The 23,793-nt window shown below is 52.2% G+C and overlaps 1 pseudogene; it reads right to left on the bottom strand.

Annotated features, from left to right (window-relative positions):
- Positions 1-16,760: 16,760 nt before the first annotated feature.
- On the bottom strand, positions 16,761-17,616 carry LOC132435563 (queuosine 5'-phosphate N-glycosylase/hydrolase pseudogene; annotated as a pseudogene).
- Positions 17,617-23,793: the final 6,177 nt, after the last annotated feature.

Below are 23,793 nucleotides of genomic sequence, written 5' to 3'. Positions count from 1 at the left end.
ATATATCCCCTCTTTTTTGGATTTCCTTCCCATTTAGGTCACCGCAGAGCACTGAGTAGAGTTCCCTGTGCTATACAGTAGGTTCTCATTAGTTGTCTGTTTTATACATAGTAGTGTGTGTATGTCCATCCCACTCTCCCAATTCATCCCACCCCAACCTTCCCCCGCTGGTATGCATACATCTGGTTTCTATGTCTGTCTCTATTTCTGCTTTGCAAATAAGTTCATCTGTATCATTTTTCTAGATTCCACGAATAAGCAATATTATGTGATATTTGTTTTTCTCTTTCTGACTTACTTCACTCTGTATGACAGTCTCTAGGTCCATCCATTCTCTGCAAATTGCACAATTTTGTTCCTTTTTATGGCTGAGTAGTATTCCATTGTATATATGTACCACATCTTCTTTATCCTTCTTTATAGATGAGCATTTGGGGCTAGGTATCCGTGTACTGTTTTTCTACTGCAGACCCAGGCTTCTCTGCCCTGCTTTGTAATATTGGAGTTGGAGCCTGTAAACATTCTTCTTTTGCTAGAGTTGTCACTAGAAGGTTCTGGATGGACATTGCAGAAGTAATGTTCTGGGTGCTCTCCCCCCTTCTGGCTTGTGTGATGTGGCTGCTGGTAGTGTGTGTGACACCAGGGACTCTCACCCTCTAACAAGCTTCACGTCACCCTGGGCTTCCTGCTCGCCACCCTCCGCATTGGCTGCGGACCAGAGGGGGCCCAGAAAACCCTGTGAACACTCTGTCCGTGAGGTCCGAGTCCCAGCCAAGTCTGCTCCCTCCTCGGACCGCTCCCTCAGCTCTCGGGCATTCTTTAGAGCTCGTATCCCTTCTCCGTAGAGAAGCCCCTGGTACTAGTTAATACGGCTCTATGTTCACGTTACATTTTCCCTGTTCAAATTGCTGGTGTGGTTTTCGTCTCCCATCTGCACCCCAGGTGACGTAATCGTACGCAGGTCCTTTGGTGCCCTGTTGGTCAGGCAGGGCCGAGGCAGGTGGCGGGTACAGTGGCCCCAGCGCACATGGTGTTAGGTCTCCCCGACTCTGGGCCGTTAGAGCCGACGGCTGGCACCCTCAGGCTGACTCTGAGCTCCAGACTCTCAAGAGGTACATGTTTACTGTTGCCCTTTAACTTCAGTCATTACTGCAAAAATGAAATCATTCTTGTGATCATTTTCGAATTTCAAATTCCCAGTTTTAAAAAATAACTTCCTTTGTAATAGCTAATACCCGAGACTCACAGCTCACTGGGTTTTGATCAGTTGGCAGTGGTGTGATTCACCATGTGAGGTTGAATTCTGGAATCATCAGCAAGGGGGAGTGGGGGTGGGGCAGCCATGCTCAGGTCCCATCATCTTCTGGAAGATGTTGTACTCCTTCCCACTTCCTGCCAGGCGGGGAGAGGAGAGGATTCCCAAACAGACTCTTCTCTCAGGAGGGCCAGGGAGATGCTCTTCTGGACAGAAATCTCCTCTTGCTTTGCTTGTAAGAGTGGAGTTCTGCGGTCACCAGCTGCCCTTGAAATCTTTCATCCAGAGTTTTTGTTCCTTGTCGGCTTAAGGACCTGGATGTCTTACGTGTAGCCCAGCATCCTTTTAGAAATAACCTGTGGTACCCAGGCTCTGCTGTCTGACAGACATTTACACCTGAACAAGTCGAGTTGGTCTCTGAGCCCCCGTTTCCCCAGAGCAGAGACCATAATGGGATGAGCCTTCTTGGAAACTGAGCACATGACACAGTGGAGAGTGTAAAGGGCTTGGGGAGCCTGGTGTCTGACTCAGCACTGGCTTGATTACGGGGGCAGGTGAATGTGCCCAGTGGCCAGCATCAAGGGACAGAATTCAACCAGTTGGGAAATTCTGCCTGCAGGTACCACTCCATTAATGAATTCATTTTACATGAAAATTTTCATTGAAAAAAGAGAAAGGAGGAAAGAAGGAAGGAAAGAAAGGAAGGAAGGGAGATAGATGTGTACCAAAATGCCATTTTATATCATTATTCTAGGAATCTATCCTTCTGCATATAGGTTTGGGGAGCCTTTGGAATAACATTCACAAAAAATTATTTTTAAGTTATTTCTAGGTGGTGGGCTGTAGGGTAATTTTAACTTTTCTATTTTGTATTTTTCCATTTTTTGAATAGTTTTACAGAAATAAAGTTAAATTCAGTAACCAGAGAGAGAAATAAAAAAGGCTTTTCCTCCTGGAGGCCAAGCTAGCTGGGGCACCAGAGTTTGCGGGGCAGCGGGGGCCAGGGGCCAGCGGGAGGAGGGGCATGGGGAGCTTCAGGACGGCGCGAGATGCACGCTGGCTCCTGGGAGCCTCAGGTCGCTCACCCGGTGGACCCGGGGCTGCATCCGCTGCACTAACTCCCCGCCCCACCCCACCCCCCGACCCCGCGGGCGCAGCTGTCATGCGAGAAGCGGCCACGCGAGGGCGCGATCCCCCAGGAAACCGCGCCGGCCCTTAGTGCCACGTGTCCTCTGCTCACCGGCTGAAGAAGGGCTGTGGGGAGCTTGGGGAAGCTTGTGACACACGCGGAGCCGGGGCAGCATCATTTTCAGGCATCCTCTCTATGCGGTTCTTGATACCCTGGGTGTGTTTCACACAGATTGCTCGTAACTGATAGTGACCCGTAAACTTAACCTCACAATGACACCCTGCACTCAGGTGGTGCCCTGACCCCTGAACGTGCCCTCATGGCTGTACCACGTTTATCACAGGTCCCTCTGGCCCTGCAAGTAAACCCCATTTTGCAAGGGAGGGAATTATTGATACATTTCAGGGATGAAGCATGTCGTGGAGTCTTAGAGCAGAAGCATCTGGAGCATAAATTACCTGATGGCTCAAGCAAACAACAAAATGTGTTTCATGATGAATTTTGTTCTTTAAATCTTTTCTTTGCTCGATTCTCTCTGCTCAGCACAGCCCCCTCTCATTCCTGCTCTCAGTTCTGTCTGTTCAGAGCTCACCTCTATAGGCCCGTCTCTCATGTCCCATCCCTCTTGGGTTCAGTACTGTGATGGTGCGCTTTGTGAGTCTGGGCTCTGCCCCTCTACTGTATGGGATCCGTAACTGCTCTGAGCTTCCCATTTCCCCTCCAAGTCCTTATGACTGAACTTGGAACCGAGGCCACAGTGAAACCTATTTGGGAGTGAAAGGGCCGTTCTTTCCTCCCACGCGCTGCTGGAGCAGAATGCAGCGGGGTGTGCCCGGAGCCCCCGCCAGCATTAGCAGTGCATCCGTCTAAATGCTGGTGATTCTTCCAGCACAGGCTGCTCTCCCGATTCCCCTTTACCATGGCAACGTCTCTGCGGCCATCACCGGCGTGGGAGGGCTTCGTTTGTCCTGATAGTCAGGGTGGACTCTGAGCCTTGCTACCTTGGCAAGTGGAGGGAAGCAGGCGCCCACCCTGACTGTGGCACCCGTGCGCCCAGAGGAGGACCCAGCTGAGGCCCACAGCACCAAGGCCTGGGGTCTTGCTTAGAAAGTAATACTGGCCCATGAGCTCTGGACAGAGGGTCTGGGGAGGCTCGTCTCCATTCCACAGAGGCTCCTGGGAGCCAGAATCACTTGATGGGCAAGGAGAGGTGGCAGAGGGGTGGATTCTGCCCCCTCCAGGCATCTGGAGGCACTGGGCTCCCTGGGGCCACCTGCTCCTCTGGGCCTGCAGGGGCTCTCCAGGGATGGAGCGCTGGGTGGGAGCACGGCTGCCCCGCCTGCAGAGGGAGCGTCTGCCTGAAGCCGAGACCAGTTGAGACTGTTTTCTGCTCGGGGCGAGCTGCTCAGGAGAGTGTGAGGTGCGTTAGGGAAACGTTCACCCCACAGCTGGAAGCTAGGGTCACACCGTGCCGGGGAGCCCGTGCGGGGGGACACAGACACGTGCGAGAGCCGGGGATTGCCCATGGACCCGTCTTATGAGTTCCTGGACTTATAGTGTAATGAGAAAATCAGCAGGACAGTCTTCCCTCTGGCGTTTGAGGACAGAGGCTCAGAAAGGTGCAGTGACTTGCCCAAGGCCACTCAGGCTTAGCCAGAGATCAGGTCTCCTGATGTCCCACCCACTCCCCTTTCTGCACAGCTCTCTGCCCGCTCACCCCACCCTGCTTCCTCCCCGCCCTCATCCTCCACTCCCTCTACAGTACCAAGGCTCAGTGCTTTTCGGCGTGGGAGCAGGTGGCCACTGGGAGCAGTGTGGGGCTGAGGCCTGGGCAGCTGGCGCCAGGCAGCAGCCAGGTGGGCAGTGGCACTGCTGTCCCAAGGGCAGCAACCTGTTGCTGTCCTCCAGTGATCCTTAGAATCTCAGACTCCCTGTGGAGGGGCCCAGGAAGGCTTTCTATGCAAACTCCCTCTCAAGATGCGGGGAAGGCCGTCAGTTCCCAGAGCTCAGAGCATCCCTCTGGTTGCCTTCAGCAAGGACAGGAACAGGTAGGCTCATCAGACCAGAGCCTTCCCTCGAGGAAACTGCTCCCCTCTGGCCTGGACCGTCTGCCAGGTGTCCAAGCGCCCTGAAGACCAGATGCTTCTCAGCGCCCACACACCACCCCTCCGCCTCCTCCCTGCCGATGCCACATCCTCCCAGTGGCCTGGGGCCTGAGCTCCCCACCACCCGGGGAGCTCTCACGGCTTCACCGTCTCTGACTCTCTGACGTCTGCTTGACTGCTCTCCACGCCCCCAGGCCTCCAGATGACTCAGACCCACATCCTTCTTCCCTGCCTTACCGCCGCTTCCTTAATTGCTTTCCTGCTTCCCGTTTTGTCCCCTTGCAGTTGCTTCTCCGCAGGCCAGAGTGAGTGTCTAACATACACTAAAATCCACCTTTCACCAGGGGCCCCAGGGGCTTCTCTCTGGAAACCGGTCCTACCTCCGTCTCCCTGCTGCTCACCGTCACCAAGTGTCACTGCTTTGTCATTGCCTGTTTGCCTCTCTGTCTTCCCAGCAGGGAGGGCCTGGGGGGCAGAGGTGGCCTGTCTCATCCCCGTGCGTGGTACAGTGTCCCTGCTCAAGGGTGTCACCCAGAGGCGTGACGGGGCAAGTGTGGGTTCAGGAGTGAGTCCAGCTGTCGGGGCCCCGGCCTGGTCCTGGGGGTTCCCGTGGCACCCCCAGGCCTCTCTGGTATTTGGTGTGAGGCCTGTGCATCTCCCTCAACACCCTCCTGACGGAGCAGGCTGTCCGGCCACTGTTTCAAGTGCACAGTTTTTTTTTTTCTTGAGCACATTTAAGGAAGGAAAGAAAGAAGGAGGGAGGGAGGGAGAAGGAAGGGAAAGCAAAGGTGGAAGGATTGAAAGAAGGAAGGAGATGCGTTGACTTCTAAGCTCCGGCTCTCCCGCTTGCCAGGGTTTCCCGTAGTCAGAAGATTCCAGGTCACGACGTCCCGCACAGCTTTCATAGGCCCCGGGCACTTTTGTCTTTGCGGGCTCCTTCCTCCATAAAAAAGTATTAAAAATTACATTTCATGACTATGTTGGTATAAAGATGAATATAATCTAGGCTGGAGTTACTATTTTATAGTCATTATTGTTATACTCATTTTTCCCTCTGATCTTAAAATAAATTAAAGCATGTTGTGACCCCTCTCAGTGTTGTGGGCCCAGGCACTGTGCTTCCCACACCCGTGGAGGTCTCTGGGTGGGGAGGGCCTGAGTGCCTCTTCATCTAGGGGTTCGCTTTCCCTGGAGAAGGAGAAGCTCCCCGCCCACCCCCAGCTCTGAATGGGGTCAGAGGACGAAAAGGCAGGCCGTGCCGGAGCGTGTGTGTAAATGCTGTAAATCTAGAAACACGGAGACTGGCACCGTGAGACCTGCCGGAAGCTGGTCCATGCGGTGTCCAGGCTCCTGGCCTCTGCTGGGAGGGCGGTCATCCACGTCTCTAACTGTACCCCAGGCGGGTCACCCACACCCCTGACTGCCAGTACTGCAGCGGCCTGTCCCGCTGAGGCTCCCAGAAGCAGTCGTGGCAAGTCATGGATCCCTGCCAAGCCCAAACCATGTGGATCTGATCGCACGCGTGGGAAGGAACCAATGGTGGGAGCTGCTTTGAAGACCCTTGGGAATAAAGAGTGCCTGGGCCGGAGTGGGTGCTATAGAGGGGGCAGGAACGAAGGGTGTGCAGGCACAGGAAGTCATTAATTCTTACGATTCCGTGAGTGAAATTATACCTTCAAATCAGTAAATTCTGGTAGTGTCTCCTGAGCTGGGCATTGGACTAGTAAAAAGGCTTCATAGAGAAGTAATTTCCTTTTCAGATGGACGTTTTGGATGAAAGGAGAGAGGATGTAAACTCCTGTGCTCCGGAGCTGTACCCAAAGCCGTGCGGTGCTCAGATTTTTCTGTCGAGGGAGGGGACACTCCTGTCATCATCCACCCGCTCGAAAATCCACTGAGCACGTGTAGCAGGGGAGCAGGGGGTGGGGCTGTGTCCCTGGTGTGTCGGGGGCCTGAAAGTCAGAATTCCAGTGAGTTCCAGTCCCTCGCTGTGTCAGTAGTTAAGCTCTATGCCTCTGGCACCCTCGTCCCCCATTTCCGATTCAGAGATGACTAACATTAGTACAAAAAAACAAATTACCAGAGTGATAAAAGAAGAAAACAGTTTTACTGGGCAAATCTCCAGTTGCATCATCTTTTGGTTTCAGTGAATAACTGCTGGTCCCCAACTGGCAACCTTTTTACCTAGAAACTAAGTTTGGCAAAAATCCAAACAACTGGCTCTCCAGCAAGAAGGATGGAGCCTAACTCTACTTCCCTGAGACACTTCCGAGGAGCGAGGATGGTATTTGTCAGGTCTTCCACTGTCTGAAGCCCCTTAGGATGGAGTCCTCTCCACGGAGGCCCCACGCTGGGGTGGCTGCTTGAGGCCGACTCCTCGGGACCCTCTCCCTCTTGCCCCACCCAGAGCCTGACACTGCTGAGCCCAGAGGGTGCAGGGCACCCGGAGCAGATCCCAACTGCCAGCCGCGAATCAGGTAACCCTCTTGTTGAAACCAGAGACTGTTTCAGAAGATGATCCCATTGGCCCTTCACTCAGCCTAGTGAAGCAGCTACTCAAATCCCACGTGCCCTGGAACAGAAGTAACTCCTGATGGACCCAGCTGAGGGTCTGATGCTCCTGGGCCTGGTGCCCAGCTCAGCAGCCAGCAGCGGCCCACCTTGGCGAGTTCTCATAGGCAAATGGAGATGACGACGCCACCTCCCACTTGTTGATCAGAGCCTTCCAGACCATGGAACCAGCAGAGACTGCGTCCAGTTGGGAGGGAATTGAACTATTGGCATTGCCCCAACAGGAAGCTTAGGACCTGCCCTGAAATGAAGAGATTCACAGGCGAGGAAATCGCAGACTTTCCAAGAACCTCATTCCAAAGTCAGCAAGTTGACCAAGCTATAGGTGAGGCTGCTTTTCTTTGTGTTGCATTAATACATGTGTGTGAAGAATGAGATCTCAAGGTGCATTACCAGTTCCACCCTGATTCCTGCACAAACTTTGAAACACACCTTGTTGTAGCTGAGCTGGGTCTAACCATGAGGTCAGGGAATGCTCCTTCCCGCTGAAGTTTTATCGACATGAGATGGAATCTCATTTGTTTGTACCTATTCATCTGTGAAAATGTTCTCTGATGTCTGAGGATGAGGCAGCCTGAATCCACCGCCATAATCATCTGACATTTTCCAGGAGAGAGGCCAGGGCCATTGAAGGCAGTATATTATGAATATCGCCGTCTGGACTTACTTGGTTAAAACCATTTTCTAACCCAGGAGTCCTTTGTCTCCAGAGATGGAAATCGTGGTAAGTCATTCACTTGATTTTGTGATTTTCCAGGTTGGGTCACACGCCCACCGGAGCCTGGGATAGTCAGGTTCACCCAAATCCGATGAATTGGATCCAGAGCGGGAAGGAGATGCAGCATCCCTGGGGAATCAGGGCGCTGCTGCCTGAAGAAGGTGGGGAGAGGGGGTTGCTGTTGAGGCAGAGTGAGATCCACCCCGTGCCCTCTGCCCGACCCCATCCTCCAGACCTCGCGGGAAGATGCTGTCATGACTGCCACGCCCAATCCGAAGGCGTGAGCTTTGTTCCCTCGTTCCCTTGTTCAGCAGCCATTCACTGAGGAGAGCTCACCCTGGACCAGGACCTGGGCTAAATACTGCTGAGGATGCAGAGTAAGTCAATGGGGTCCTGGTTCGTAAGGATCTGAAGTTTTTGCACGGCTCCTACTCCTATTCATGTCATTAGCCATGAGCCGGGGGTGACATGATGCCTGCCTGCTTGATGGAATCACCTGATTTCCTCTTTCTGGCAAAGAGGGATGAAGAAACCTGTCCATCATGGAGAAGGCATTTGATGTTCACTGAGGTAACAAATTGTCTTTACGACTCGTGGGGAAAGGCAGTTTCAGTGATAGTGCACATGGTGATCGCCGTCGGGGGGCTGGGGCCGAGGGTGGCAGCACAGAGAACAAGCTGGCTCATCCGGTGTCCTGGTCTGTGTATCCAGGGCCACACCTGCCCCGCCGTACCCGGGGACCTGCCATGGCCGTGGGCGGGGCCGGCAGTGGGTGAGCGTCTGCTGGGCCACAGCCTGGGTTTTCCCTGACTCCTTCAGTTTTTACTTCCCTTCATGCCAAGCACGTTTGATTTTTAAAAAATCAACTTTTTTCTTCCAATGAACTTATTCATGCTCTTTGAACCTCAAGATGGAAAAAAAAACCTCAAGATGGAATCCATAAGTTTCCCAGGAGCTCCTGACCTGCTTTGGGGGAAGCCAATTCTTGTCAGAAGTACAAACAAGGGAACTGTTTCCAAAGGTTCTGCACATGAGTTGTCTGAAGCATCCCGGAGGGTGGTACCTGGAGCCCCTCTGAAAGCCAGTGCTCGGGCAGTCCTGTCCAGCCTCACTGTCAGCTGGGTTTTACCTGCACGGTGTCCAGAACAACACTGAGGTCTCAGGCGGGACCTGCCAGGTCACTCTCCTCCTGCCCTGTTGCCATGTCTCCGTGCCTCCAGCACAGCCCTTGGCTCTCACCGGCCTGAGTCAGGGGACCCTGAGAGAGCTCCTCATATGGAAACAGGGACTTGATGTCCATGCAGCTTGGACTTCAGGCCTAGCAACTGGTTACCTTGCTGCCAACCAGGTAGCTGGGTCTTTGTGCGTGAACCCTGCCTGGTAGTCTCCCGTTGCCCCAGATTCCCGGCCCTGCCCTGCCCTCGCCTCCTGCCACAGCCCGCGTGCTGGAGCCAGCTGCGGCACCTCTGCGGTCGGGGCCTTGCCCTCCACACACAAGCTCTGACTTGGCCTGTTCTTCGATACCTGTCGGGGCACATCCTTCTTCTCCCAGCGCCTGTGTTCCACGGCCAAGGCCAGCAAACTGACCCGCTTCCTGCATATTGTACTGTTAATGCACTTTGTAATCCTTGATGCTGCTCTCCTGGAGAGAAAAATTAATTTTCACATTTTGTGATTTCCTTTGATAGACTTGACTGTTCATGTCACACACACACACACACACACACACACACACACACTCCCCACCCCCCACCCCCCTGCCCCTCACAGTTCAAGATGGAGGCAGGAAACAAACTGGCCAGAAAGGTTCGTGCTTGCCAGGACCCACAGCTCCAAAAGCCACCCGGCCACCGCCGTCCGTAGATGGAGCTGTGCCCACTTCATGCTCAGAGGGGGTTAAATTGTTGCTCTGAGTTAGAGCACATTCTGCCTTCCCGAAACTTCTGGGCACTGGGCTTCTGCATATGAGATGGCGCTGGCCCGGACTCTGATGTGGGGATCGTGCGTGCTCTCAGGTATACCTACTCCGTGGGGTTCCCGTGAGGATTAGAAGGAAACTGGAGTGATGGGGCTGGACCTGGAGCTTGATGCCTCGTGTGTGCTCAGCGATGCTGAGATTTGCTGTTATCCTCCCCGAGGTGGGCGTCCACCAGCTGGAGGGGACTCGGGGAGGCTCACACCTAGGCTCCCGCAGAGCTGGCTCTCCACGTGTCCTGCGTCTCTTTGCGGATTACGCCCTGCGGGCCAGGCTTCCCTCGGGGGAGCTTTCTTGGTCTTTCATACCTGACTCTCTGCCTTATTCCAGGGGTGGGGGGCTGTCAAGGGGCAGCAGTCCCAGTCTGGGCTGCAAGCAGCCTTCCATTTCGACACGACCCTCTCCGGGTCTGGAGAGCTGCCCCAGAGCTGGAAAGACCCAGTTCAAACCCCAGCCCCGCCCCGTCCAGCTGGGAGGCCATGAGAATTCCTTCATTTTCCCCATCCCCTCTCCCCATCTCTGAAATGGTGATAACAGCACTGGCCCGACTGGTTCGCCGAGGTGAAGGACTTCTGGCGTCATGCAGCACTGAGTTCCGGCTCAACCCATGACAGCTGCTGTGTTCGTGTTACTAAGTGGCTTTGCCCTACACGTGCCTGTCGTTGTCATCATCTGTGACATCTCTGTGAAGCCCCTTGCTGAGGGGCAAACTCAGGGAGGTCCTCGAGAGAAACCGATATTAGGAAGAAAGTCACAGGTCCATCCTTAGGGGGTCTGCAGAAGCCCAGCCCCAGCCCTTGCCCGAGCCTTCTGGGTTTGTATGAACAGCTCGCTGGCTTCCGCACCCCGGGGCCCTGCGCCGTGCTGCTGTCCATCCTGACCACATCACCCTCAGCCGCCTTATGTATTCCCTCCCGTCCTTCTCCTGTAGGACTCTAGGCTTCTTGAGGACAGAACCCGTTTCGAGCAAAGCGTCCTGTATGTAGTCTCGTGATTCGATCTGCTCTGTGTACGGTGACCTGCACCGCTGCTCCGCTGTGCCTGCTGTAGCTGAGCGATGCTGGGGCCAAAGGGGCCTTGATGACTGGCTCAAGCTCGCACGCGGGACCCCTCCAGGTCCCTGCTAGCCCCCGCCCCTGTCAGCTGTCATGACCATGTCATGTCATCACCACCACCACCATCATCGTCTGTTGATAGGGCAACCATGTCATTTGTCACTCAGGCTGGCACACCTGTGAATGTGGAAGCAGGAGCTGTTGGTAATCCCTCCAGGATCACAGGTGGGACCACTGGGGACAGTCCCCCCATTTATGGAACAAACACGGTGGAAGACTCCCTGCTAAGCGTTCTGCCTACCTTCTCTCTAATCTGTCAAAGGCTCCGTTAGGTCAGTCTGTCTCTACCTACCGTATTGATCAGAATACTGAGGCCCCAGAGAGGAAAGGGCCCAGACCGAGGCCGTATCTCCTGTGAGGGGCAGAACCGGGCTGTCTGCGCCCAGAGCCTGGGCCTGTGACCACCTGCTGGCCTGCCTGCTGCTCACTTAATTGGGTGCCTCAAACGCACGTGGAGGAGCCGCGTTACATGGGCACGTGGTGAGGCCGGGGGGCTGCAAGGGTAACGCAGAATCCTGGGGCCCCGGCCAGGCTGGGAGTCGGACACCTGTCAGGGCCTTTTGTTTATCTGGCTCTGCATGGACATCTCGGGCTAATTCACCAATCCCGGTGTGATGCGCGGAGCACCCTGGACTTGGGTTTTTGCAGGGGATGGTGGCCTTGTAGGCTTCCTGCCCCTCGGGTTAGTCCAGGAGCAGTTGTCTCCCGCTCAGCTCCACGGCTGGGGAGTAGGAGGCCGTGTCCCCAGCCGGGGGAGCTGGAAATAGTTTAGGTGTTTCTCGCTCTTGTTCAAAGCAGGGATCGACACAGTGGATCCCGGTGCCACCCTGTGGGCGCTGTGTGTGTCCATGAGCAGTGAGTGACAGCAGGGACAGCTGTGTACCTGGGGCCGTCACAGGCGGAGGCTGCAGCATCTCTGCACACTCACCAGAACAAAGGCTCCCAGTGAGTCCGTGGTCTGTAGCCCACCTGCCGTTCCCTTGTTCCTCCGGCAGCCTTCTCCCTGCTCCCTTCAGGGCCCAGACAACCAGGGGGGCCTGCACCCCAGGGCCATAGGGGATGCGTGCGCTACAGGGGTCATGAACGCCCAGGATTTTCCGGAAATGTGCTTACCCAAAGAGCCAGTGTAAGAGTAGACGACCAGGAAAGAAAGACACAAAGAAATACCGCACTTAAATTTAGAAAAAGGGGTGGTGCATCGACTTTCTTTCTTCACATTTATATTTCTAGGTCATTGAAAAGCCATCCAGCATGGTAATTATCACTCCGTTCCTGTCCCCCGGCACAAGTTTCTAATCACTCTTTCTGGGAACTTCCTGGGTAGGGTACACTGTTTTACTCATCGTAAAGAACTTTTGTAACCAAAGACAATCCAGAATATCATGTGCTCTTCTACTCTGTGTTACTGAAAAATTGTGGGTCGTCTGGGCAATAGTGCTACAGACTGGACAAGAGGAGCTCCACCGCCCGTGTGCCTGGTGGATACGTGGCGTCAAGATATACCACATGGTTTTTACATACACTCCCCCCTCCTGATAACACCAGTGCTGTTTGCTAACCCATGTACAGCACTGACTGCCAGGCACCGTCCTAATCCCTCTCTATTTCCGATCGTGTTGAATTCTCCCCACACCTCTGAGAAATAGGGTTTTAGTGAGGACAACTATAGCTGCCTTAAGAGAGAGATGCAGAAACGCGGCAGCTCTAACCAGATTGAAGATTCCTTCTCCCTCACGTGACAGCCTGAGTTCCAAGTTGGAAGGCAGCACGGTCAGGCGGTTGGCTACTCTGCCCTTGTCTGCGTGTGCCTTCCAGAGTGGCTCTGGTCGCTGCTGCTCAGCCCTCAGAAGCAGAAAAGAAGGTGGAGGGAGACACCTGGAAACAGCACAAGGCAGTTCCTCCTCCTGTGGGAGAGGAGGGAGTCACGTGACCACGCTGCTAGGAAGGCTGGGGACGTGGTCCAGCGCCAGCCCGGCCGCAGGTGGAGGGTGTAGAGAAGGGCGAACAGCCAGGGGTGGCCTTACTGATGGAGAAACTGAGGCCAGAGGAGTCAGGAGCTCCCCCGACAGCACAGACAGTCCGTGTGGAGCTGGGATTGGTGCTCAGGTTGTCAGCCTCAAGTCCATGCTCTTAGTCGTCATGCTGTATTGCATTTATAATTCAATATTAATTTTAACAGATGACATAGGTCTTCACATTTGACCACCTACTGTATCCTTCTGCCCCAAAGTGTCAATGCCACCCATTTGTCAGGAAAGTACCCCAATGCATCTGATGTCTTGCTGGCGCGCTGGGTGTTACCCAGACTCTTGAGTCTGGAGCCTTGAGGAGCTGACGGGCAGTGGACGGACGAGACGTTGGCTGGTGGGTAGGGGAAGGGACCTGCTGCTCAAGGCTTTGCAGGGACCGCTGCCTCGTCCTCCATCAAGTCTGGGCGGCGGGGCTGCTCCAGCAGGAGCTGCCGGGGGCGCGGCCCCAGGGCCGAGGGCAGCCAGCAGCTGCAGGTAACGCTTCCTTCAGCCAGGCACCTCTCCTAGGCGGGATTTCCAGAGCCTCTTTGCATCTTAGACAGCTCACTGCTGCTCTCAGCAACTGCATGCATCATGGTCCCTTTTATATTCCTCTTTTCTCCCTTTGGACACCAACGTTAGGACAGGACTGGGAGATGGAGCAATCGGGAAGTCAGAAAACAAAGCCACAGGTGCCATTCCGTGGCAGTTTCCAGTTACGGAGGCATTTCCTGCGTGCAGCTTGGAGGCACGGAGGCCTCCAGGGTCATGGTCAGGATGGGGGAAGAGCCTGGCAGAGGTTTGGAGGCTGCATAGAGCACCAGGCAGTTGTGGCAGGTCCCCCATCCCACCTCCGGTCCCCTCGCCTGGAATGCACCGCCTCCAGGCCTCTGGACTGACCACAGTGTTTTAGTCTAAATCGGTTCATTTTCCCTGCGAGGGGTTGGCAGGGACAGCACGGCGGATGGCCTGGGTTAGTTTAAGCAAACGCCCCGATCCAGCAATTTATAGCTTCCAGGAGGTTATGAAAGCAGCATTCCCCAGGACAAGTTCTGCGTTGTCACATACCTTGGCAGCCTTCCACACACACCCTTTTAGGGTTTCCAGACACCTTGAAACCCATCCATGGGTTCCCTAGGCAAGGAAGAGAGCTCCTCTCCTAAACTGCTCCAACTTAGTTCATTTGTTAATCACACCTACGAAAATGGATCAACTCAATTGTTTATCGGTAAGAGAGTAGTTAAAGAGGGAGTAGTTAAATAATCAGGGCCAACCCACGGCATGAAATATTTTGTAGCAATTCCAAAGTGCGAGATAGATGCTACAAACAACAATATGGAGAAATCTCCAGGACAGTAAAGTTTGAAAAGTAAAATAGAAATTAATTGGTTTAGTCTGAGTGCATTCACTGAGAACGTGCCATGTGCTATGGCTGTAAGCGGTGAGCAAGCCAGAAGTCCCTCCCTGGGAGCCCACGCCCCTGAAGCCAGGGTGGGACATGGGACGGAGAGACGTGCTGGGTGGGCCACACAGGGCCGCTGGTTCTGTATGGGAGTGGTTTCAGGCGGGCAGAGCCGGTCGGGAGGCACGGCAGTAGGTCAGGGTAGGCAGAAGTGTGGCCTGACCACAGTGGAGGTGCGGGTGAGAAGTGAGCAGATTCTGGGCGGTAGAGGCCCGGGACTTGTGGATGGTTTGGAGTGTGAAAGAAAAGAGAGAAACCAAGGAGGATCTCCATGTGGCAGGAAATGCTGGTCAGCTGGGGAGAGGAGCAGGTTCAGGGGGCACAAAACCAAGGGCTCTGCTTCGGCCCCGTCTGCACGGCCGATCAGGGGTCCAGGCTGAGCTGTCAGGCGGGCAGGTGGTGGTCCAGCTTCAGGCTGGAGGAAGATGTTGAGAGGCATCATCTTCTAAACACGATGCATGGCCGTAGGACTGAGAGAGGTTAAAGGGGAAGAGACATGGTCCAGTACCGAGCCGGGGACCATCCCTCATTTAGAGGAGGACCCAGCCTGGGAGGCAGAGAAGGACCAGACAGTGAGCAGTGAAGTAGGAGGAGAGCCTGGAAAGGAAGATCCCCAGAAAGAAGGGCAGAAAGAGCCTCACGAGGGAGGGAGAGACCAAGTCTCACAAGTGCTGCCGATTCCACTTGTGTAAGAGTGTACGTATATATAGTATATATATGTATAATATATGTGTGTATATATATGTATATACACAGACCTCAGAGATATTGTGGGTTTGGTTCCAGACCACCACAATAAAGTGAATATTGCAACAAAGCAAGTCACACACATTTTTGGTTTCCCAGTGCATATAAAAGTTATGCTTAGGGCTTCCCTGGTGGCGCAGTGGTTGAGAGTCTGCCTGCCGATGCAGGGGACGCGGGTTCGTGCCCCGGTCTGGGAGGATCCCACATGCCACGGAGCGGCTGGGCCCGTGAGCCATGGCCGCTGAGCCTGCGCGTCCGGAGCCTGTGCTCCACAGCAGGAGAGGCCACAACAGTGAGAGGCCCACGTACTGCAAAAAAAAAGACCAAAAACGTTATTCTTACACTATACTGTAGTCTGGGAACAATAACATCATGTCTAAAAAAAGAACAATGAAAAGTACATTAGCTAAAAAATGCTAACCATGCCCTGAGCCTTCAGCCAGTCATAATCTTTTGCAATAGTAACATCAAATATCACTGATCACTGTACAAATATAATAACAATGAAAAGGTTTGAAACGGGAAAATTATCAAAATGTGTCCCAGAGACACGAAGTAAGCAAGTGCTATTAGAAAAATGGTGCCAAAAGATTCGCTCGGCACAGGGTTGCCACAAACCTTCAATTTGTAAAAAGCGCAACACCTGCAGAGAGCAATAAACCGAGGTATGCGACACCAGGCACGTAAATGCATGGGGAGCTCTGGAAGTATACAGACCAAAGGGTTAGCAACTGTGTTTGCAGGAGTGGGTAAAGGGAACTTCCTTTCACCCTCGTGTCAGGTGTCTCTGTGTTACTCGTGTAATTTTATTTTATTTTATTTATTTTTTTTTTTTTTAAGAGAAGTTTAAAAAATCTTTATTCAATAAATTCTAATATAGTTACTCCGAAGGAAAAAAAGAAAACTGGACAGATATCCTAATTGAAAATCATTATGTTTATCAATAAGAAGTTTTTTAAAATCTGTCAAGATTGATTTCTACAAGAGCAGCAGCATTCATACAGCAAAGACCCTACTTTCCCTCTCTCTTATATCAAATGATTAAGGTATATAGAAAATTATGACACCTTGAAAAAAGATACCAATAGAATGGATGAAATATTATTACCAAAGATCAATAACATTATAAGGCATGATTAATTTTAAGAAATCTGGGTAGGGAGGGTGGGAGGGAGGGAGACACAAGAGGGAAGAGATACGGGAACACATGCACATGTATAACTGATTCACTTCGTCACAAAGCAGAAACCAACACACCACTGCAAAGCAACCACACTCCAATAAAGATGTAAAAAAAAAAAGAAATCTGAGATTTAAAGAAAGCATTAAATTTCCTTTACTATTTCTGTCATGTATCCACAGAAAAGAAAAATATAGTTAGAACTAAACAAGCAAACAAAGGGAAAAGTTGGCAATACAGAGTGATATGTCAGGAAAAATATTTTAAGAGAGCCTGGGTAATCAATTTTCTTGTTGCTGTAACCTCTACCACCTTCTCTAATAACAAAGCAAAATTATACAAATAATTATGCGATATAAAAATGCAAGTTTTTAGGGCTTCCCTGGCGGCACAGTAGTTGAGAGTCCGCCTGCCGATGCAGGGGACACGGGCTCGTGCCCCGGTCTGGGAAGATCTCACATGCCGCGGAGCGGCTGGGCCCGTGAGCCACGGCCGCTGAGCCTGCGCGTCCGGAGCCCGCGCCCCGCAACGGGAGAGGTCACAACAGTGAGAGGCCCACATACCACAAAGAAAAAAAAAAAAAAAATGCAAGTTTTTTTTTAGGATCAGTTTACACTGTGGGTCAATAATATATGCAACGTGTGCGATGAAATGGAATTCCTTTCATATCTTCCCTGTGATCACGGGCATAGTCCCATAAGAAATAATCCAGAAGAATGGAATTGATCTCTCCACTAGTTTTTTCATCCTTTTTTTCAGTAAGCTCCAGAAGACAATCCCGGATCAGCTCAACACACCAAAGTGAACACCCTCTGATTTCCACCTCTTGCCTATTCCCATACGAAAGCACTTCTCCTTTGAGAAGTTTCTCCAGTAGTTCGTCAGAGTATTTCAGGGCTCCCAGGTAAACAAGAACCTGAGGTAATCTATAGTCAGCAAACATGGTGATTCTGGAGATGTCCTTAAAGCAGCCATCTCCTTTTCCCTCTAATACACTCCACGTATCTGCCACAAGGATTTGGGCCCGTTTGTAAAAAGAAATTCTTTTCCCCTCAAACTGAGTCACATCTCTATAAGAAGGAAAGCTTTCAACTACCAGGTGCAATAACTTCTGAGCACTTTTATCACTTTTTCGGACACAATTAAGAAAAGAGCCTTCAAATTTCTCAAGCAGAATTTTCCCGGTTTCATTGAGAATCCGATGCCTCTCTTCTATCAAAGGCATGGGGACGTCTGTATCAGAACGGAGTATATGCCGAACCTCATCCAGGGTAACTGTGGCATAGTACGAAGCACTAGTTATTGGTATCCCAGACTGGGGAACTGTGCATACCGCTGCGCTGCGCAGCGCGCCAGCCCGAGGCCGCCTACTCGTGTAATTTTAAAAGAAGAACAAATTTAAAAGCAAGGGAGCATCTCCACTGGAGAGGGTCTCTCCTTGCAGGGCCTCCTGCCTGCACATGCCTTTCTGAAAGGGGCTCGAGGTGCCCTGGCCTGGCCTTCTCCCCTCCATCCCTGGCGCCCACCACTTCTTGTCCCTGACCCAGGGCTGACTCCATGTTCCAATCCTCTCAGCGCTTCCCCATCCGGAATCCTTTCTGCCTTCCTTCCCTGGCAGCTGTCTCCTTCCAGACCAGTTAACACAGGCAGCAAAAAGTAATTACACGATTGGTTGCAGTTCTCCGTGAAGGTATAAATTATATGTGACACTGACATTTGCGACAGACTGCCACATTGATGTGGTTCTGTCTGTGGCGCTTGTTTTACCAATGCGCCTTTTTTCCTGAGCAGTTTCAGACTCTGTTTTGTGCAGATGATTGAACATTCTGGAAATTTCTTTCTTTTTGAATGATCCACTCCATCCAGACATCCCAGACCTTTGAGGCATAACAAATACAGCGCATACGGTCGCACAGGCACACACACACACACACACACTTTCGATCTCTGTCAGGCTGAGAGTCTCAGGGTAAATGAGCCGATTTGTTTTCATTTAAATATGAAAGTGGGAGAAGTAAGCCTAACGGACATGCATGAGCAAACACAGAGCTATACGCTGGAAAAACACAAAGATGAATTTGTCACTTCTCTCATGATAAATGATGTCTGTGCGGTTAAACAGGCCCAGCCCGGCGGCCGTGAGCACCTTGGTGCATTATATTTTTCTCTGTAGGGCCATTACCCTCATGTTTCCTGTCACAGGCTCTAAACATCACCGATCCATGGAGGAGTGCTCTGACTGCAAGGATGCTGAGTTATATGCCAAAAGCTGCACAGAAAAGTAGGTCATTGGGTCACCCGTGGAAACTGGAACAGAAAGTGAGTTTGTCTGACCCCCGCGAGCCCAGCGCTCCCCGAGCCCAGGTGGCGGCTGATGGAGCCCCTGGATGGGGGAGCCTGGATGAGGGGCAGCTCATCCCAGGGAGCAAGAAACCTCCGAGGAAAGACCAGTGTTTAGGTGGAGACGCAGGAAGAGCGAGAGATGGGCCTGGAAGCATCCTTCTGGAGCTCACAGCTGGGGACATCTGTGGCACAGATGAGAAGAGTGCACGTGTGTTTGGAGCCCAGAACAGTGGGGCTCCCACATTTGCAGGGCTTGCCCCTTATGGCTGTTGACCCCATGCACCCTGCTTGGAGCTGACTGAGAGCAAGTAGATAGATGATGACCTTTCAGTGCTCTGGGGGCGCTTGGGGTGGGGAGAGCATTATTGAGCTCGACCTCCCATCTTGAGCAGGAATTCCTTCCCCAGGACCCTGGACAGAGGGCCTAAATGTCCAGCCCCACCCATACTCAAGGAGTGGTGGGCGCTCAAGAGTATGTGGCTTCATGGTGAAGGTTCGAGGCCCGGGTGGATGGGCTGATCCGCTGGACTGAGTGGTGCCCCTTCCTCACTCATGTGCCGTGCACGAGCTTTCCGTCCCTGCGGCTTCCCGCGCAGCCTACCTGTAGCGACGTCGTCCTTCTTGGGACAAGTATGTGCAAGTGACTGCGCTCCCCTGTGGAAGCCAGTGACATGGGCTCAAGGCCCACTTATGTGACACCGACATCGGTTCCCCAGCCCCCAGGTGGCCACCTGTTGGTCCTGCTTCTGCCCTCGGAACCGCAGGGGGAGCCAACAGCATCCCCCGGGTCTTCCCATCACTGACCTGCATGGGGGCGGGGTGGTGTGTTCCCTCACAACGTGGTTTCTGGCACCTTCGACATCCTGGTCACCTTCAGATCTGGCTGTGCCTCCTTTGAATTCCCCAACAGTGGCCTGTGGTCGCTGGAGAGGGCGGGGAAGCGTTGCCTTTATCCAATCAGTACCTCGTAGTTGAACTCTGGGAGCTCAGATTTTAATTTTTTAAACAAGCCGGGAACATTTAAAGCTCCAGAATGGGGTTTGGACTGGAACAATGTAAGCAGTTTTCGCGATTTTCCAGGACAGGTTGAGGAAGACTGTCAGAGTCCCAGGAGCTGGGGAGTCGTGGCTCAGAGCAGAAGGACCGTCTTCCAGGCAGGGACACCAACAAGGGGACCAGAGCTGCCCTGGGCCCTGGGGGCTGCTCAGGGGCAGGGCGGCCAGCCTTACCTTGTCTGGGCTGTAGCCCTTGACCTCAACTGTGGTGCTTCTCGGGGCTGCTTCGTGATCAGCTGCAGAGTCTCTAGGCCTGGGAGCTGCTCTCTCTAAACCAGGAGTCTCTTTTCACACCTGGAGAAGATGCTCCAGCTCTCGAGTCCGGGGCCTCAGGAGAGCGTGCTCCCTGCATGGGTGGTGGGACAGGATGGGACTCCGGGCCCGCCACCTCCTGACACCCGCTTGGAGAAGAGAGCCCCAAGGTTCTTGCTCTAAGCCCGCCCTCCGCCACTGCCAAGGGCTGAAGTCTCTGGGGATACAGGGCGGCCCGCTCTCTGCCCACAGGCCCCTGGGCTCTGGGCAGTTACTCCTCATGCTCTGACCTACGTGCTTCTCTGGAAGGTGATCCCAAAGCTTTCCCTGGAGGAGTCTCCTTTTCCTTGTGCTCACTCCACGGCTCCTGCCTGCCGTCTGCTAGACTTCAGGGGGCAAAGCTTAGGCTGCGGGCTTCCCTGGTGGTGCAGTGGTTGAGAGTCTGCCTGCCAACACAGGGGACACGGGTTCAAGCCCTGGTCTGGGAGGATCTCACATGCCGCGGAGCAGCTGGGCCCGTGAGCCACAACTACTGAGCCTGCGCATCTGGAGCCTGTGCTCCGCAACGGGAGAGGCCACAACAGTGAGAGGCCAGCGCACCGTGATGAAGAGTGACCCCTGCTCGCCGCACCTAGAGAAAGCCCTCGCACAGAAACACAGCAAAAATAAATAAATAAATTTATTTTTTTAAAAAACTGCAATTTCCTCACAAATGTTTTACCTGCAGTTACTGCTCCCAGTCCGCAGGGAGAGGTTGGCTTCATGGGGGCCTCGGAGCCCTCACCAGGTTTCCCGCACACTGATATCAGTCAGGAAAGCAAGTACACGGCGTGCCTTTCCACCGTTAATATTCCTTCGGAAAAAAATATTTCTTTATTACTATGTTTGGACAGAATTTACTGGGACTTCAAACTGACGATGCTAAAAGTTTTTACCCCAGATTTTAAGCAATGACTGATTGTGCAGAAGACGACTGACTCAGTATCTGGTGGACACCAGAACTGACCACACCGGCTCTGCCCAGTTCCAGGGTCCGAGGTGGGGCTACTAGACACAGGATTTGTACCTGGATGCCGTCTGGGCCACAGGACAGTGAATCCACGGAAGGCACGCTCTTCTGTCACAGGCCTCCACAAAGCTGACTCAAAGCAAGGAGGAAAAAGATACTTTGAGCTGCAAGATGCAATCTCTCTGCCTCCCTGCCACCCCCCAGCCCAGGAAATGGGGACCCTTCCTCGAGATCAGAAGCAGTAATGCACTGACACTCTTCTTACACCAAAGTGGTGAGCTGGGAGCGAGCTGGATGCACCTGTGTCTGAAGGGGGTCGTGGTGATGATGGGTCCTCAGCCGGTCTCTCTCTGCGATCATACTTGTCACAGGGAACCAGGGGGAGAAGTATCCCACAGGAGACCCCACATAAAACACTCCACCTTCTGCAGCTCTGTAAACAGCCACGGGCAAGGAAGAACCGGCAACAAGGAGATGAACACAGTGAGGGGGCAGAGGTGATTGGCGGGCTCAGCCCACCTGGCGTTCGTCCTTGGTAAACAGCTGGTACAGAAGCCGGTGGCGGCCATGTGAATAAAACCCGCTCTAGGCAGCGGTGAAAGGCACCGCGATGACCACGAGGCGTCTGCTGGTGGCTCCCTGCGGACCCTGAGTGAGATCCACATGGGTCTCGTCCGGCCTGTAATACCATGGGTCCCACTGCCCTGTAGTCTGTCTGCATGTGTGTCTACCATCCCCACTGGATGGAGAGCAACTCAAGAAGAGGACGTGTCTTCTTCATCTTTTTCCTACCAGCTGAATAATAACAGCCGACATTAATGAAGCACTTACTGTATGGCAGGCTTTGTGCTGAGGAGGTCACATGCCTTTAATTCTCCACGCTGACCCTGAGTGGCTGATAGCATTTTCCTGATTCTAAAGAGGGGGCACTGGCCCAAGATGACCTGCTGGTAATTGGTGAAGCCAGGATTGGGATTAGATAGGCTGATCTGGTGATCAGGCTTTTAACATTGTAGTCCACAGCTCGCTCAGTAAAGCTTCTGTGCCTCTCCCCACCCCACTCTCTGAACAGGAAGTCATCTCTCCCAAGGTCCCAAGGCCCCAAAGCATCAAATCTGTCCTCACTCACAGCTCATACCAAAGCTAGTCTTCCGTTGCGTCATTGGCACAGAGACCCTCCGTGTGTGATGTCGTCAGCTGCCTGAGAGCAGGAGCTCCTCTTTATGCATCTTTGTTGCCCTAGAAATCCCGGGTTAGTGCCTTGTATATAGAAAATGCCAACACTTGTTTAATTGAATCGAATGTAATCATTTCTCATCGAGGGTTATAGATGGGCCCAATGTAGGGTCCTTTGAGACTAAATAACATTGTTTATTGAATGGTAACCATGATATAATTGATAATAAGCTGAAAGGTGAACACAAGGAAGAAGCATACTACTGGCAGAAGCTGGGTTGCAAACATGAGTCATGTCTAGTGATTTGACAGGTACACGTGTGAAGTGGCTCGTTGATGGTTGCCATGAGAACCGTTACTCGGGACTCCTGTCGGACCATAGTAATAACGCCGTCTCTGTAGCTGTGCATGTGATGTATGTGAGTGACAAATGCCGAGCGTGTGCTGAGAGCATGTGCCAGTGGCTCTTCCATGGAAGACTGTCCTTGGAAAAGGTAAATACCAAATCACTGAAACTTTTCCTAGTCTCTGTCGTTGAAGATGCTGATAATCTTTCATGCCTACTTCATCAGGTGATAACATCAATTATAAGGGAATTCTCAGGCTTCATTGAGAAACTACTGTGTGAAGGGTTCTGGAGCTAAGTATTGTGTGAGAAGTAAAGAGCCAAAGCAGGTGCCCTTGCACTTGAGAAAATTTTAGTCCCATTGAGAATCCCCTTCTATACTTTGCCATTTCCTCAACGGTAACATTTTGCAAAACTATAATATCACAACCAGGATACTGACACTGATACAATTTACTGGCTTGATCAGATTTCCCAAGTTTTCCTTGTGTTTGTGTGTGTGTGTGTGTGTGTGTGTGTGTGTGTGTGTGTGTGTGTGTGTGTTAGAACCTATGCCATTTTATCACCAGAGTGGGTTTGTGTATCCACCCCACAGTGGAGATGTTGAATAGTTCCAACATCGTAAGTATCCTTCACATTGCCCCTTTACAATCACACCCACCTCCCCTATCCCTAACCCCCATCCTTAATCCCTGGCAGCCACTAATTTGTCCTCCATTCCTAACACTGTGTCATTTCAAAAATTTTACAGAAGTGAATTCATACAGTATGTAACCTTTTGAGATTGGCCGTTTTACACTCATCATACATCACTGGAAATTCATTTAGGTTATTTAGTGAACTAATATTTCGTTCCTGTATACTGCTGTGTAGTATTCTGTAGTACGGATGTACCCTAGTTTGTTTAACTAGTCACCTATGAAAAGGTATGAATTTCAGTTTCTGGGTATAGCAAATAAAGCTGCTATGAACGTTCATATGCAGGTTTCGTGTAAACATAAGTTTTCATGTCTCTAGGATAAAAGATGAGAAGGCCATTGCTGAGTCAAATAGTAGTTGCATGTTTAGTTTCATCAGAAACTGCAGACTGTTTTCCAGGGTGGCTGCACTGCTTGACGTTACCACCAGCAATGTATGAGAAATCCAGTTTTAACTCATCCTTGCTGGCTGTTGGTATTGTCACTATTTTTTATTTTAGTCATCATAATACATGTGTAGTAGCATCTCATTGGTTTTCATTTCCATTTTCCTGATGGCTCATGATGTCGAACATATTTTCATATGCTTATTGACCATCTGTAGCTCCTCTTGGGTGAAATGCCTTCGCATGTCTTTTGCCCATTTTC

This window comes from Delphinus delphis, chromosome 12 (genome assembly GCF_949987515.2).
Source record: "Delphinus delphis chromosome 12, mDelDel1.2, whole genome shotgun sequence".
Classification (NCBI taxonomy): Eukaryota; Metazoa; Chordata; class Mammalia; order Artiodactyla; family Delphinidae; genus Delphinus; species Delphinus delphis.
Note: the sequence above shows the minus strand (reverse complement) of the source record. Positions and strands in the feature narration are given on the sequence as shown.